The sequence below is a fragment of the Melozone crissalis genome, unplaced genomic scaffold (assembly GCF_028551555.1).
Source record: "Melozone crissalis strain CALT ecotype California unplaced genomic scaffold, PUWL_Pcris_2 ptg000018l_1, whole genome shotgun sequence".
NCBI lineage: Eukaryota > Metazoa > Chordata > Aves > Passeriformes > Passerellidae > Melozone > Melozone crissalis.
In genome coordinates this window covers 18,635,284-18,649,472 of record NW_026535796.1, presented here as the reverse complement: position 1 = coordinate 18,649,472, position 14,189 = coordinate 18,635,284, and the positions used below count along the sequence as shown (strand labels likewise).

General features: G+C 37.7%; 1 protein-coding gene across 10 annotated transcripts in view; it reads right to left on the bottom strand.

Annotated features, from left to right (window-relative positions):
- The window catches only part of PHF21A (PHD finger protein 21A), a 125,348-nt gene that overhangs the window by 95,133 nt on the left and 16,026 nt on the right, over positions 1 to 14,189 (bottom strand). The window lies entirely within an intron of this gene.

Here is a 14,189-nt window from a genome sequence, read left to right as displayed (position 1 = left end):
AGCAAGGTAATACCTCTGAAATCACCACATGAATCACAAAAAACTCATGAGTCAGAGCTCTAAAAAGATAGTTACAATATAAATGATAACTCATTTGCTCAATGAGTTTCAGCAAAAAACTTTGCCTGACGCTAAAAAAAGACTCCAAAATACTCCCAATTTTCTAGTAAAATACTATAATATTAGCATATTTGAAGCTTTAACTTCACAGCTAACAAGATCTTTTCAGATGTTTCTATCCACACATAAGTCATCACAGAGCTGAAGTTTAAGCCCCAGCCTTATAAAAAGATACAGCAGTAGAAAGCCACGATCATCTCTCTCTCATTGAAGACCAGCACAGGTGGAGGGTTTCCATTTACTGCCCAGCAGAACTGGGTGCTGATGACCACTGAGAACAGAAAACAGAAAGCCTACTGCTGGCAGTATTGTCAGTCTCCTAGTCTCAAATTTCATTGTGCATTTTGAACCACAGAATATTACAGGTGATGTTTAATTTTAGAGCAATTTCAGGTAAGTTTCCATAACATCCAGCTGCTACCATGACAGGTTATGAGCTGGGAAGTATGGACAGTTTTGAGGTTGTATTCAAAGTACATTTGCTCTGGATGTTACAGAGTTTTAAACACTGTCATTTTTGAGGGTGCTGAAGAGACAGGTATTATTCTCAAACTGTAGTTTCTTTTCAGTATTAAAATCCTACTTGTCACCTTCACCTCCCACTATCAATCAGTCACTTAATTGGTCCAGAGACCTACAGAGGAAGCCCTTTCATCACGCAAGTACCAAGTGCCCTCTTCAACAAGCAACTACAACTATCTGTCCATGCTTATTAATAAAAAATAATAATTTTTAAAAATCTCACTGCTGTAGATTACTGCTTTTGGAAAGCTAAATAAAACAGTCAGTATTACACATCTGCAAACACAGTCTTACAAAAAATAAGTAGGATTTTTACTTTAAAAAAGAAAAATATCAATTTACTTGTAACACAAGTGCACACAACCTGACAAGAAAGCTGTCACTTAAAAATAACAGCAACTGTTCCTTCCTTCCTATTTTCCCCCTACGTAGAGACTCGCCTCCATAGCAGGACCCTAGCTCCATCAAGATGGAACTGTGCAGAAAAAAACTGCACAGTTACAAACCTTCAGATTGCATTTAGTCTTGCTACAGCCCCAGACTCAGAAGCCAGGAGCTCCCAAGGACAAAGTTTAGAACACAAGGAGTTTAATCGTGACTATCCAAGTGAACCACTGTGTTGCCTTGGAGAAGTCACTTAGAGAGGACCTATATAGGGAATGGAAATACATTTGCATCCTCTTCTGTAGATAATTCACTGCAGGCTTTTTCTTTAGTGTTTAGAACAAGCTAACCTTTGAATGTCAAACCTCTGGCAACACAAAATTCTGCCCTCATGCAGGTATACTATTTTTACTAACATCCCTGCCTCATCTAGTAGAGAGGACAAGCACAAAGAATGAAGCATCAATTGAATTTCTTGTAATTCTGATCTTTTGATTTGCATGGCTTTTAAAACTCAATATCTAAGCCCTAAGACAAATAAAAAATTGGTTTCTTCATAAGCAGCGCACTAATGAGAGCCACAGAAAAACTTGTGCCTGATACAGGCAAGTTTTCTTAAATAGAGAATTGAGAATGACAAATTAAGTACAAATATCCAATATTGGTAATCCCAAGCATCTTAAACAGATATAAGTTTTCAACTGTTCTTAGCGTTTTTATAGTAGAGAACAGCATACGACCAACAATATCTGTAAATTTGGTTCTTGACAACTCCCTGTACTTGTGGATACTGGGAACCAACATAGAACAGTATTAATGAAAAAGGGATAAAGTCTGCTCTGTAGATGAAATGAGATTATTTCTTCTTCACAGCAAAAGTACATCTAGAAAGTTACACTGCCTCTCATGCTCACTACAAAACACATTAGAAAGTTAAGATTAGACAGCTGACAATCACTCCTGTCAATAGAGAAGTCTGAAGAGTTTAGCATTATACAGGGATTTGTAACAAAGACTTCAGCAGAAACTTTTCACAAAATCTCAGCAGCCTAATTTACTGAGGTAGCCTTTTGAAGGCTCTAGAAACATGCTGTAAATTGTCCAAGGTAGGAGCCTGCAAGGTTAACTCTCAAATTATTACAGTATAGTCTGTAATATTTTGGGGGTTTTTAAACCCCAGGTCTGGGAGTCAAATTAAGAGCACTACCTTCTTCCCAAAATATATCTATGATCTATGATTAGAAAAGTTACTCATTTCATGGGACCGTTATGAAAACTAAGATCTCAAAACTCCTATGTTTAAGGCTTGGTAGCACCTGAGGACATCAGAAAAACAAATGGTGGTGAAAACATTTAAGCATGTTGCACCTGAAGGCTTAAGACTGTTTAAATGCTAATTATCTGTATATTAAGATGTCTGACTATAACAATTATATACTTATTACTACCTTCAAGTTATACAATCAAGTTTATGCTACTGTAACCAGAGACTCACTTTGAAAAACTGAAAAAATTACATGTCATGTTCAGCAATTTTTTCTTTCTATTTTTTCTAACTCTAGAAAGTAGCAAATGTTTACTGTCAGACCATGGAACTCTATCCATCCATATCAAGTTACAATATTTAATTAGGTATCTTTTACTTTTTGTCAAGGATCTTGGTCTTGTTCAGTACACAGAAAAAAAAAAAGGACTAAATGCTGTGCACAGGCAATTGTGAACCTGATATTTTTTCACATTTCAGAGAATTGCTCTACAATATGAGGGTAAGGCATTATTCATTTTGTGTGTGTGTGCACAAAACACACACCACACAGGAGGAATTCAGGGTTTTTTCTCTGGACTTTTGTTTTTAGATGTGAACTCCTCAAAGCACTAGCTCTCCCTCCCATATTTGAAAGACAGCCTGTATCTAGAGAGCACTCTATCACTATCTTCTAAGAAAACAAGTCATGGCAGATACTTTACTGTGATTTTCAAGTCGGCAACTCATATTCCTTCACAGGATAGGATTTCTGCAGTCTTAAGAACACCAAACCCAGGCCAGACAGGGTATATAATCAACTTCATATTACATTATTACAAGGCTCATGTTTCAATGACCATCATTAGCAGTGCTGGAGCTGTTGCTTCCATGACAAAAAGAAGCCTCCTTTGTGCCAGTGCACAGAATCTGATCTTCCTGTTGTGCTGCAGCTGGGAGAATTCCCAGTCAGCCCCAGTAACACATGCCAGGCAGGTGTGAAGGGATCAATAGGATTGCTCAAGATAACTGAGACTGCACTGAAGTGTACAAGTCATGCCTTCCAGTTTGTCCATCTGTACAACTGCTCCCTCCTCCTCCCTCCTTATCTCCACACAATACTGATAGATTAACTCCACCTGAACTAGTCAAGGAGCCTGGATTTTCTGCTTATGCCTGTAGACAACTTAAAGGATTCAAACTACAAACTTCAGTTTTACCTAAAAGTTCTTCAGTTGCTATGATTTGCCATGAAGCAAATGCAGTTTGGAGTTTAAGACACCTGAAGCTGACTTCACTTGGGGATAGATTGCTTCACCGTCCCTGAAACACTTCATAAAACAATCAAGCTAAGTTTAAATGGAAGTGTGCGACACCATCATTTGTCTTTGCAGAAGCAGTACTATATTTAACACACAGAAAATTAGCTAGAAGACTCAATACAGTTTAAAAGGCCATCTCTAGTGCAAAGGTAAAACCACTTCACTAGCTGATTCTTAAAATATTCACCAAAACTTGCCGTGGCACCAAACACATGTAAACAGTTGACAATTACCCTCTTAGCTCTTGTCCTGTGACTACAGCTCCATTGGGCATTAGTAATTCTTCCTGAACACAGACTTTCCTGGCATCTTGGGGGTGGGATGGAGTATGAAATCACACTCTCTGGCAAAATTATAAACTACATTTGGCCTAGTAGAAAATTAGCACAAACATGTTTTAAAAATCTCAGAATCATCTCTGTCATTTGAGCAGATTCAAGAGATATTGCTCTACACTTTTTACCTGTGCATAAACCCCTCATCTTTGCACAGTCTGAGCCTATCTCTTGAATCAGAGAAGACTCTCTAACCTATGACCATTAGTGAGCCTGGCAGATGTTCTTTCTGACTTGGTATCAAGGACTCGCCATTTAACCTAACATTCATAAAATTACCATCAGTAAAATTCTCCTTTTTTGTACCCAGACACCAGTGTACAGGGACGTTTTAGCATTCACAAGTTTCGTATTGCAGAATCACTATGCCTCACTTTGCTCAGTGAGTTACTTTTCACCAGGTTCTAGGTACACACAAAATAATCCTATGTGCAGTGTGGCTAAATTCTTGCTCGTGTAAAAAAAAGTTGTATGACCTGGATTTTTATTTCAGTGAATTATTTTTTAGAAGGACTGTTTAGCTAAACACACATCAAGAGTACTAATAAGGTCTGTAAGTTTATCTTTTACTAGCACTGCAACAGCAAAGTTTCATATTTGAAGTGGGGAGCTGAAGAATCTTCCACAAAATTAAAATATTTATATGATGTAAAGGTATAAATTAGCAGAAGGCAGAGTTTGGCATTTGTTTCTAAAAATGTTTTGCTGCATTATTTGATATTCCATAAAGTTGCTGGAAACATAGGTAATTTGGGATTTTTTTTAAACATTGTTTACCAATTTAACTTCAAAAATATGTCAGTTAATCTGTAAAGTCTTAAAACTGTAATTTTTCTTTTATAATTATTTTCTAGTATTTACAAAGTATATATACCACTGGGAAGGAAAATAAGATGGAAGGTCAACAAAAAATGGAAGGAGCTGCTCCCTCCTAGCTGTAATAGTCCAATGTTTGGGTCTCAAAACTTTTAAGAAATGCAAAGGGAAGTTATTTGACTGTCTGTGATTTACAGTTTTGTTTTTTAATAGTATGTCTAGTAAAATCAGTTTATTAACCTATATTGTTCTTAACCTGTGTTGCAAATTTCTTATTCCAGTTCCTGAGAAGTTCCTGCCCTCCTTCCATACTTCAGAGAAAGGGGACTACTTGGGAAAAAGGGGAGGAGAGGCAGTTGAGAGAAGACTCTTTCTAGAAAGAATACACATGATAAATCCTAATAAGAGGTTTAACAACAACAGATGCAAGGAACTAGAAAAAATTAAGAAAATTCTACCTCAGTACCTATTAAACTATTTTTCCCCCTGAAAGTTCATTAAGAAGGGAGGGATCTCTGATTTCTAGTTTTAACCTTTTAAACATAAGGAGAAATTTCTTATTGAGTGCCAAACCCTTTTTCCCCCTCCTAGCAACCCACTTTATCTTGGAAAGAACTGGCCTGTGGGAATGATACATTAGTGAGGCAGAAGCGCCTTAAGAATTTTGGGATGAGGTCCAGGATACAAAAGGAGATGATCTGGGTAGTGTTGTATGAAATGCAAAACTAGAGGTACCTCGGACTATCACTGGAAGTGCAACTGCACTTGTGATGGAGAGAACCTCAGGTATGTGCACGTCCTGCTTGTACAGACTATTCTTTGAATTTTATGTGTCTGCCAGAGACATTCAGAGGACACCAAAAAAATGTCAGAAGAGCAGCCCAACGCCTCAACGACACAGCCGTGACACTCAAGGACAGCCCTGGCCCTCCATTTCCACGGGGAAAGAGGTGCCGTTAGCGCAGTCGGCCAGCAGGGGGAAACGCCAAATAAGTGAAGGGAAAAAAAAGTTAAAAGAGGAAACACTAAACATGAGGAATAAAATTCGGCAAACCACACACATCTCCTCAAATGAGATGGAAAGAAGAGATTCTGCTCTCGGAGAAGGAAAGCAGGATAAAAGAAGCATTCTTTCAGAATTTAGAGAGGAAACAGTGAAAGTGCAAGTCCAAAACACAAGCAAGTAAAGGCAAGCTTTCAGTTTCGTGTTAGCACAGAGTGACTGCAAATCAATTCAAGTCTTCTTACATCTAGCGTTTTGATGAAAAGCAAAATATTGTGACTAAACAAGTGAGAGGACTAAGCTGAAAGATTATATATTTTAAAGGATTATTTGACACGAATGCATAAACTAATTTATTTAAAGTGAGCACATATATCCTAGAAGATCATTCTGCATTACAGAAGACTTGATATTACATTTATACAGAATCGGAAGAGTCTGGACTTTTTTTTCCCAAAGAAATTTCAGAACAGCAGGGCTCCAATTAGAGACCCTGAATTTCCTTCTACCTTATAAATATTACCTATGCAGCATCACCATGCTTAAGAAGTATAGTGAAAACTACACAAAGGGAGTGTTGGTTAAGTGAATAAATCTGTGTTAAATGCACTTTGATAAAGGGCAACTTGCATGTAAGAGACAGGAAACAGACACAATTCCAAAATGTGTTTTAAAATTAAGAAATAAAAAGCAAAATGTGATAATTTGTTGAACAAACATTTAACGGGCATTTGCAATGAAGGAAAAAAGACACACCCTGCAATCACAAGGGCTTTCTGTTGAAAATATCACTGGCTGAGAATCACAAGGAGCAGCAGTGAGATTTTCAGTGACAGATTTAGAGAGATTAGCTACACAAACTTCTACTGATGTTACTGCTCCACAAGTATCAGACAGAAGCAAGTACACAAGTAATAACATACAAACATTTAAAAATGCAGGTGTATTGTGATTAGTGATTGTACGGCAGGGTACCTTAAAACAACAGGTAATCTTTTATAGTTCTGTATTTATAAAGTTCTTTCAAAATAAGATGCTGTATTTTCAGTAAAACCCTTGTCTCAATGTGTCCATGAAAGCTAAATGCAGTTTGCCAAGCATGCACAAGGAAAGTTTAGATTACTAGTATATCAAGAGACCTAAGTGAAGCCTAGTTCTGCTCAAAGTTTATAGTTCTACCTTCAGTTTCTTTCTTATTACTTAGCCTGCAGGCTAAATAACACTCCCAGAGTCAGCTAATCTAGCTGGCCAAGGCACCCTCCTTCATGTCCTCTTGCAGCTGAGAGGTCCTACCTCCAGCAGTCCTCACTTTCTGGGGGAAGTGGTGGGCAAGGGGATGTGCCACACTCCACAAAAAGTTGAAATGATTCACAGATTGGTGTGGAGAACATCATAACATGCACAAGCTTCAGCAGTAGAAGCACTGTGCTGGCAGCACGAGGGAGACTTTCCTTCCTTTTTTCAGCAGTTATCAAGTTCCAATGTGCTATACTGGGAACAGGACTGTGCACTTTGCTGATTCTTTTTAAATAAAACGATCATCAAGAAGTGACCTTTCACCTTCCCCGCATGGTCAGAAATTTGGCTTGTGAGCTACATTTTCAGTGACAGAGTCACATTTGAACATCCTTTTCATTTTGAAACTGGAAGACCCACAGAACAACTAGGGGTAAAGATGAATCTGAGTTTGGCAGTCCTGAATTCTTTCTCTTCTGCTTGTTACTCAGGCAGAATAGAAATCACTATTATTTTCTGTGTAACCTCATTATGGCACAGGCACTCTTTAAATACTAAGATTAAGCCAACCTATGCTGACTTTGCTATGGTCAACTTTCATGTCAGTATACTGCAACAGGTACTGGTCCCCACTTAGTCTGTCAAAGTTCGTATAATAAACTGGACTCCTCAATTTAATTATTTCATGACATGTGCATTAAAAAAAAAAACATTTAATGTATATAAGGTACAGTAGATAAACTTGAAAATTAGCTGATAATACACATTCTTGTATTCTGTACTTTATGATACTGAAAAATACTTGAAAGAATATTTGTAAGAATATAGGAGTTCATTTCATGTGATGTGGATCTTCCATTCTAACAGGAAGCAACATAGCTCAAAATGAGAAACTTCACACAAATTCTTGCCTTTACAACATTACAGACCACTTGCTCTAATATGCTAGGCTTCTAAATTATTGCCAAAAGACAATATGAAAATGATTTGCTGGTGAACAGATGTTCATATGAAAAAAGAATCAAAAGAACAATAATTTGTTTCTTAATCGGTCTTCAGATTTTACAAACAAGATGAAAAATGTAATGCTCACCTGCTAAAATTGGGGTTTTTTTCTAGAATGAATACAATTCAATTTGACAAAGTTCTTTGTAAAACAGTCTCAGGCTTCTGTTGATTCTGTCGGGTGCTCTGGACTCTGAAAAGGTGGCTGGGAGCCTCTGCTGCTACCAGACAGGTATCACATTTTCCTCTCCTTTTGACTACAACATCTAAGTACAGCCTGATTGCAATTAATAAAATGAGAGTGGTTTTAACATTTGCATTTGATTTGCTTTTTAGCCAAACTTATTTCAATTTCACCAGCTATTATTTCTTTAAACCACATTTTCCTTTTAGCATTCCTGATCTCCTGAGCACAGAGACCAGCAAAGAAAGATAAAAAAAAGAAAAAAAAACAGCTTGAGACACTCCAACAACAAGTACTGTATTCCCTGTGTAGAGATTAATTAGATACAGATCAATAAGGTTTCTATGAGTTTCTAGTTTTGTGTACTGATAAATTATAATAGAGTATGTAAAGGTATCAATGTGTTTCACACATAGCCTAAATAAAAAGACAGTAAACAGCATTAGGTAAAACATGCTTGTTTCAAACTCTGAATACACCAGAATATGAAAAGCTCATTTCTCTCCCCCTCCATCCCAAAATAAAAGCGTGAGTGAGAAGGGATTTCATTGCATTCCTAGAGCAGCGAGAAGCGAAGTCAGAGGCAGCGCTGGCGCCCAGCACGCAGGCTGTGCACACTCCCAAGTACGTCACGCTGACACAACGCTGCCGAGCGATGCCTTCCCAGGGCCTCCAACGCGCTGTCGCTGGGCCTAAATCGGGTAGCTCTGTGTGCAGCGCTGCTGCACACGAGCAGGAGTCCACCCCTTCTCCCCATTTCCCTTAGACTGAACTACCACATTGTTCCAGCATCAGCTTTTTCTCTCTGCTTCCTTCAGCTGTAATGATTGTATTTAAAAAGACGACAGCATCACAATTTACTGTGAAAGATTCGGCCCTAATTTTTCCCTTCTTTACTAGACCAGCTTCCCTGTAGCTTCTGAGCCATTGTCAGCTGTTGGTTTTTGTTCCTTGAATGCAACAGGACTTGGCCTGCCAGGCTGCATCACTGTTTTCACAGCACACCTCTAAGAGGAAGAAAATCTCCTCTTCCCTGCTTCCTGCTGAGCACTGTGAATATTTGGATTTTTCCTTTCTCCCAACAGATATACAAGTCCAACAATGTTGAATATTCACACATTCCTCTCTTTTCAACACCAATTCCTTCTTTCCCTGTTTATTTTCATACAAAATCATTACATGAAGGTCTAACTAAGCTGTGGCCCAAGTACCTCAGAAGTTTTTATAGAGAACTTCATTCTTCTGCCAAGGTAGTCCCATTCTGACAATTACATTGAGTCATTTACTTTACTTAATGCAGCATTTTCCCGCTCTTAGGATTTCGAGTCTACCCCATAGCTCTGCAACACTCATGCAACACTCATTCAGGACAAAGAATTTTGTTTCTATAAGCCATGAACTTTCCCATTCAGGCAAGATGGAATAATGGTGGGATAAACTCCATATTTTCTCATAGCTTTACCCTGGATGACACTCAGGTGAGCTACTCAATGCAACACAGCTTCATGGGACTGACACAAAACTACTGGAGAAACACAGTGGTATCAACTAAAGTATATATGAATTCCCAAAATTCATCTTCACCAAGCCAAGTAAAATGGAGCAACCTTCTGGAGGTCAAACATGTATCAGAATACTGCATTAAATAAAGAAATACACACAAAAAAAACCCCTTTAAAAATCATTAAGACTTAAATATAAGTATAGAGATGCAAACTTTACCTGAACACTGGAGGCAAAAGATTGACTCAATTTTTTTCTTTAAAAAATGTAATTCTACACTCAAAAAAATATCAACAGGAAACCTAAAATACCACCAGTTTGTTTCTTCCAGAGAAAGAATCAATTCAAACTCAATTCAAAGGTTTGTCTAGGCAAAAGTAGAGTTTCCAGAGTATATGCAACTTTAAATATATATATTAATTTATACAGTGATTTAACTAGTTCATTGCAGTGGAAACCCTGACAACACTACAGAAAACATTTATGACAGAGTCCCAATGAACTATTAGACAACAACCTACACAAAAAAAGACGGACAAGTGAGAACAAGTTTATATACACACCTTGGAAATACCTGTTTTCTATCCACCATTACAGACTTGTTTTCTGATCTTAGCAGCTGTTTCCTTCTCTCTATTCTGCACAATATACCTCAACTAAATTACAACTTTTGTTTCAGTCCCTTGTCATTCAAAAAACACCTGCCCTAGAAGGAAGGAAAAGAAGGATGGTACCATTCTCCACACTCTTTTCAGTCCCCTCTGCTTAAAAAAACATATATGCTTGTTCCAGACAGAAGGTATTTAGGTTCCCAAAGCCAAACAAGAGCGTTTTAAAGTATTCTAAACTCAGAGGTATTTAATGTCTCAGAAGTCACTCCCAGTGAACAATAGTACCTCTTGTCATTTTAACCTGTCCTAAATGGCATATTTTCAAATAATCTGTTGGAGAAACAGCAAGAATTTCAATTATTTCCACCCTTCCTATTTTCTCCAGTTGCATTACCAAGCACATAACATCTGGCACAAGTTCTGTGGGGGAAGAGGCTTGTACATCATCCTTTCATATACTCTACAGGCCCCAGTCTGGAAGAGGACAAAAAGGCAAGAAATACATTTTTGCTGAAGAGGACAGGAATGGCTGTTGACTGAACAGACCAAAGGACCCTGGGATCAGCAGTAACATGCGTTGCTAATTTCTGAAGATCACGTGACTTGCCTCTGTCAAGTCACCTTCCAAATACAAAATAACAATATCTGATTTATAACAATGCAAGTATTTATTTCTTGGCTTTGTATGTTTTTAGAAGTGTCTATTCACTAACACAAAAAACCATGCTGTGTCCAATTAGAGACCGACACTAAAGCAAGCTTCAGCTGCTTAACTTCATGAGCTACAAAACCAAAACACAACATTCAGTCTTCTCATTCATGAACATCAAAAACTGTCAGTCTTACTTTTCAAAAATCTTCACAGTTCTTATTCAAGCATTCAAGGTAACAGCAATTTTTATGAATTAAACTTTTTGTGGTTATTAAGTTTCTGCTGCAGTCACACAGTACACTAGAGACTGTTCAAATTCTACAACAGCTTAATACTAACCTACTAAAAAAATATTTTTTCCACAACTTGCAAAGCATCACAAGCATGCACCCACACAAGAGTACAAAGTGCTGTGGGCTTCTGAATACAATAATGTAAAATTGTAATTCAAATTACTAAAGGCAATTACAAATAGCAAGAAGTTGAAGGAGGATTGATTCCCCCAACAATAACCTAAACGACCTAGATATCTGAACATTTGTATAATCTATGCACACTGAGCAAAACTGAAGTAAAGGATGCAATTCCTACAGCAGGTAAATCAGCACTGCCATGTGTTGCCAAGTTCTGAACTAGTTCATTTCAATATCCTCTGTCAGGTTACAGTCTGGGTGACAGATCTGCACGTTCCTACATGACACATTAGTCTCCTTGTCCTCTAGGCCAGGAGTCTTCTGGACAGAAGTGTTTGATGTAGCCCTTCTTTCTAGCCCCCAGCTACAGGAATGAACACTCACTACTGTGTGAGCTTAATTATTTAACATCCAATCAATATTTAGAGCAGCAAAAGACAGGTAAATTCATATATATAGAAACATAATATTCAAAAGAAATATTACTTTCAAGCAGTACTTATTCTCTGAAAAGTATCTGTTCTAACAGATACTTGAACTGTCCTAACAGTTCAACTAGTTCATACAAACTTCCCCTATAATCAAATTAAGATGTTCTAGCTAGACAAGGAGTAAACCTATGAAAGTTAACACCTGCCATTTGCCTGGCAGTCAAACTGCCTTAAAACTCATTGATATCAATGCTAGGTGAGTGAGAAGTTTCAAGTTTCAAACCAGAGTATCAAATAAAAAAAAAATTCTACCACAATAACAAAATGAGATGAGCAGGGGATTCTTGGTATCTATTAAAAAATAATAAAAAATAAGCTGGTCATAGTAAAAACATTACAGACTTGGTTAAAAAGGGAAGACAAGGACTTCCACAAACTGGAAGAGAAAAGAACTGAAGAAAAGAGGCTGGAATGAGGCAGGATGTAGGAACAAATTATAGAGGCAGGAATGAATTATATCACCCTTTGAAGGTGATATGATTCATGACAGTGAGATTACAAAGCACTGGCCATTTAAACAAAAACCCAAAACACAGAAAACAAAACCACACACACACAAAGGAAAAAAAAAAACAACAACAAACCCCACATTTCTAAGGAACACTCTCTGCCAAGCATTCATATAAAAGATTGCAATCTTAATGAAATTAAGCTTTTGGACATCCAACTTCAAAGCAAATGAAAAGAGATGCTGGAAGACCTACATCTCAAATACCAAAAGGTTCATACATCATATTGCAACAAAAACAAAAGTAAGCAAAGCCATTTGTATACCTCACCCCACCTTACAGAATAAAAGTCATGAGAGGACCTACACAAAAGTAATAAAGAAAACACTGAACAGTCAAAGAGCAGGGAAGTTACCACAACACGGATCAGGGTTAAGTCTGTGAACATTCTTTTAACTTATCTGGCAAATAGGAAGGTTGCACACATTGTGATGCTTTCCATCATTTCAGATAGTTGTAATTAAAATAAACTTCAGAGAGTTACAGGGGATCTGATAATACCAAATGACTGGCTTTCATTTATCATTTTGTTCTCCCAGGTCGAGAAGTGCAAAATAATACACTCAGAGGAAAAAATAATCTAGCTATAAATGCACAACGATGAAGTGAAACTAGGCATGACTACTTACAAAAAAGATTTCAAGACTGTTGCAAGCAAACAGTTCAACTCTCAGCAGCAAGAAGTGAGAGAAGAGTCTCAGAAGGTATTAGAAACAGAACAGAGCAAAACCAGGGAACATTCTGCTGTGATGCACACTGCACAGAATTCTGGCTACTCCACCTCAAAAAAAGGAAGAAATAGAAATGGTACCGAGAGGAATGACAACAAGACAGTATGTTTAAAACAAATGAAACTATTTTTATTCTTGCACCAATCTATCTCTCACACAGAAAATGCAGGTAAACTGCACAGAACTTGGTGCTGTGAAACACTGTGTAAGCCACAGATATTTATAAATTAGTTCAAAAAGGCAGCAAATTCACCTATAAATAGTTTGATGTTGCTATTCACAGTGCAATAGCCCAAATGTAGCTTCCATCTCAGACAGCAGCTAAACAACTGTCAGAAACCTACTGTTAATATTTCAGTGGCTGACAGAACGCACCCATTTCCTACACTGTTCAGTCAGCTGCTGCTGCTAGGCACTGATAAAGGCAAGATGCTGGATTAGATGGACATTTGGTCCAGCAGAGTATGCTAGTTCCTATGTTTAATCACATTGAGCAGTCATACTGGTATATGTCTTGGTTTGTTTTGGAGATTGGTTTTCTAGTAAATAAACTAGGCTATAATTCAAGCACATAACATCACAAGCAGAAATCACAGCTTCTGAAGTGGACATCAAACTTCAGATGCTGAAGTTTGTGTCATATAATGCAACACTGAAATAAAGCCATAAGCAAGTATTGAAGGCTATAGAGCTTTTTTTGTTTTTATATAATCCACCAGACTGCTGAAAAATCCTCCTCCAAGCCCCTCACCAATCAGGGTGTCAATGGAAGGAGACTCAGGCAGTCTCTCCTAACTGAGAAAGACTCAAAGTTGGAAAGTAGCACTAAACATAAGCCATGGATGTTTGCTGCAAAAACTGCCAAGACCCATTTAAGACTGGCAATGATTTGGCATCATCCCAGCTGACCAGAGGGAAGATCTCCCGAACCAATGGAGTAAAAAGGAACATGTAGATGAATGTCTGACTTCTCTCCATGAAAACTGAACTTGTTTCAGGTCCTGCATGACCCTGGAAGAGTGCAGGATGCTCTCTGTTTTAATAAGGAAGTCTAGGTGAAAAAGTACTCCTGTCACAGAAAATGCATAAGCTCAAGCTGAGGCCCAGGA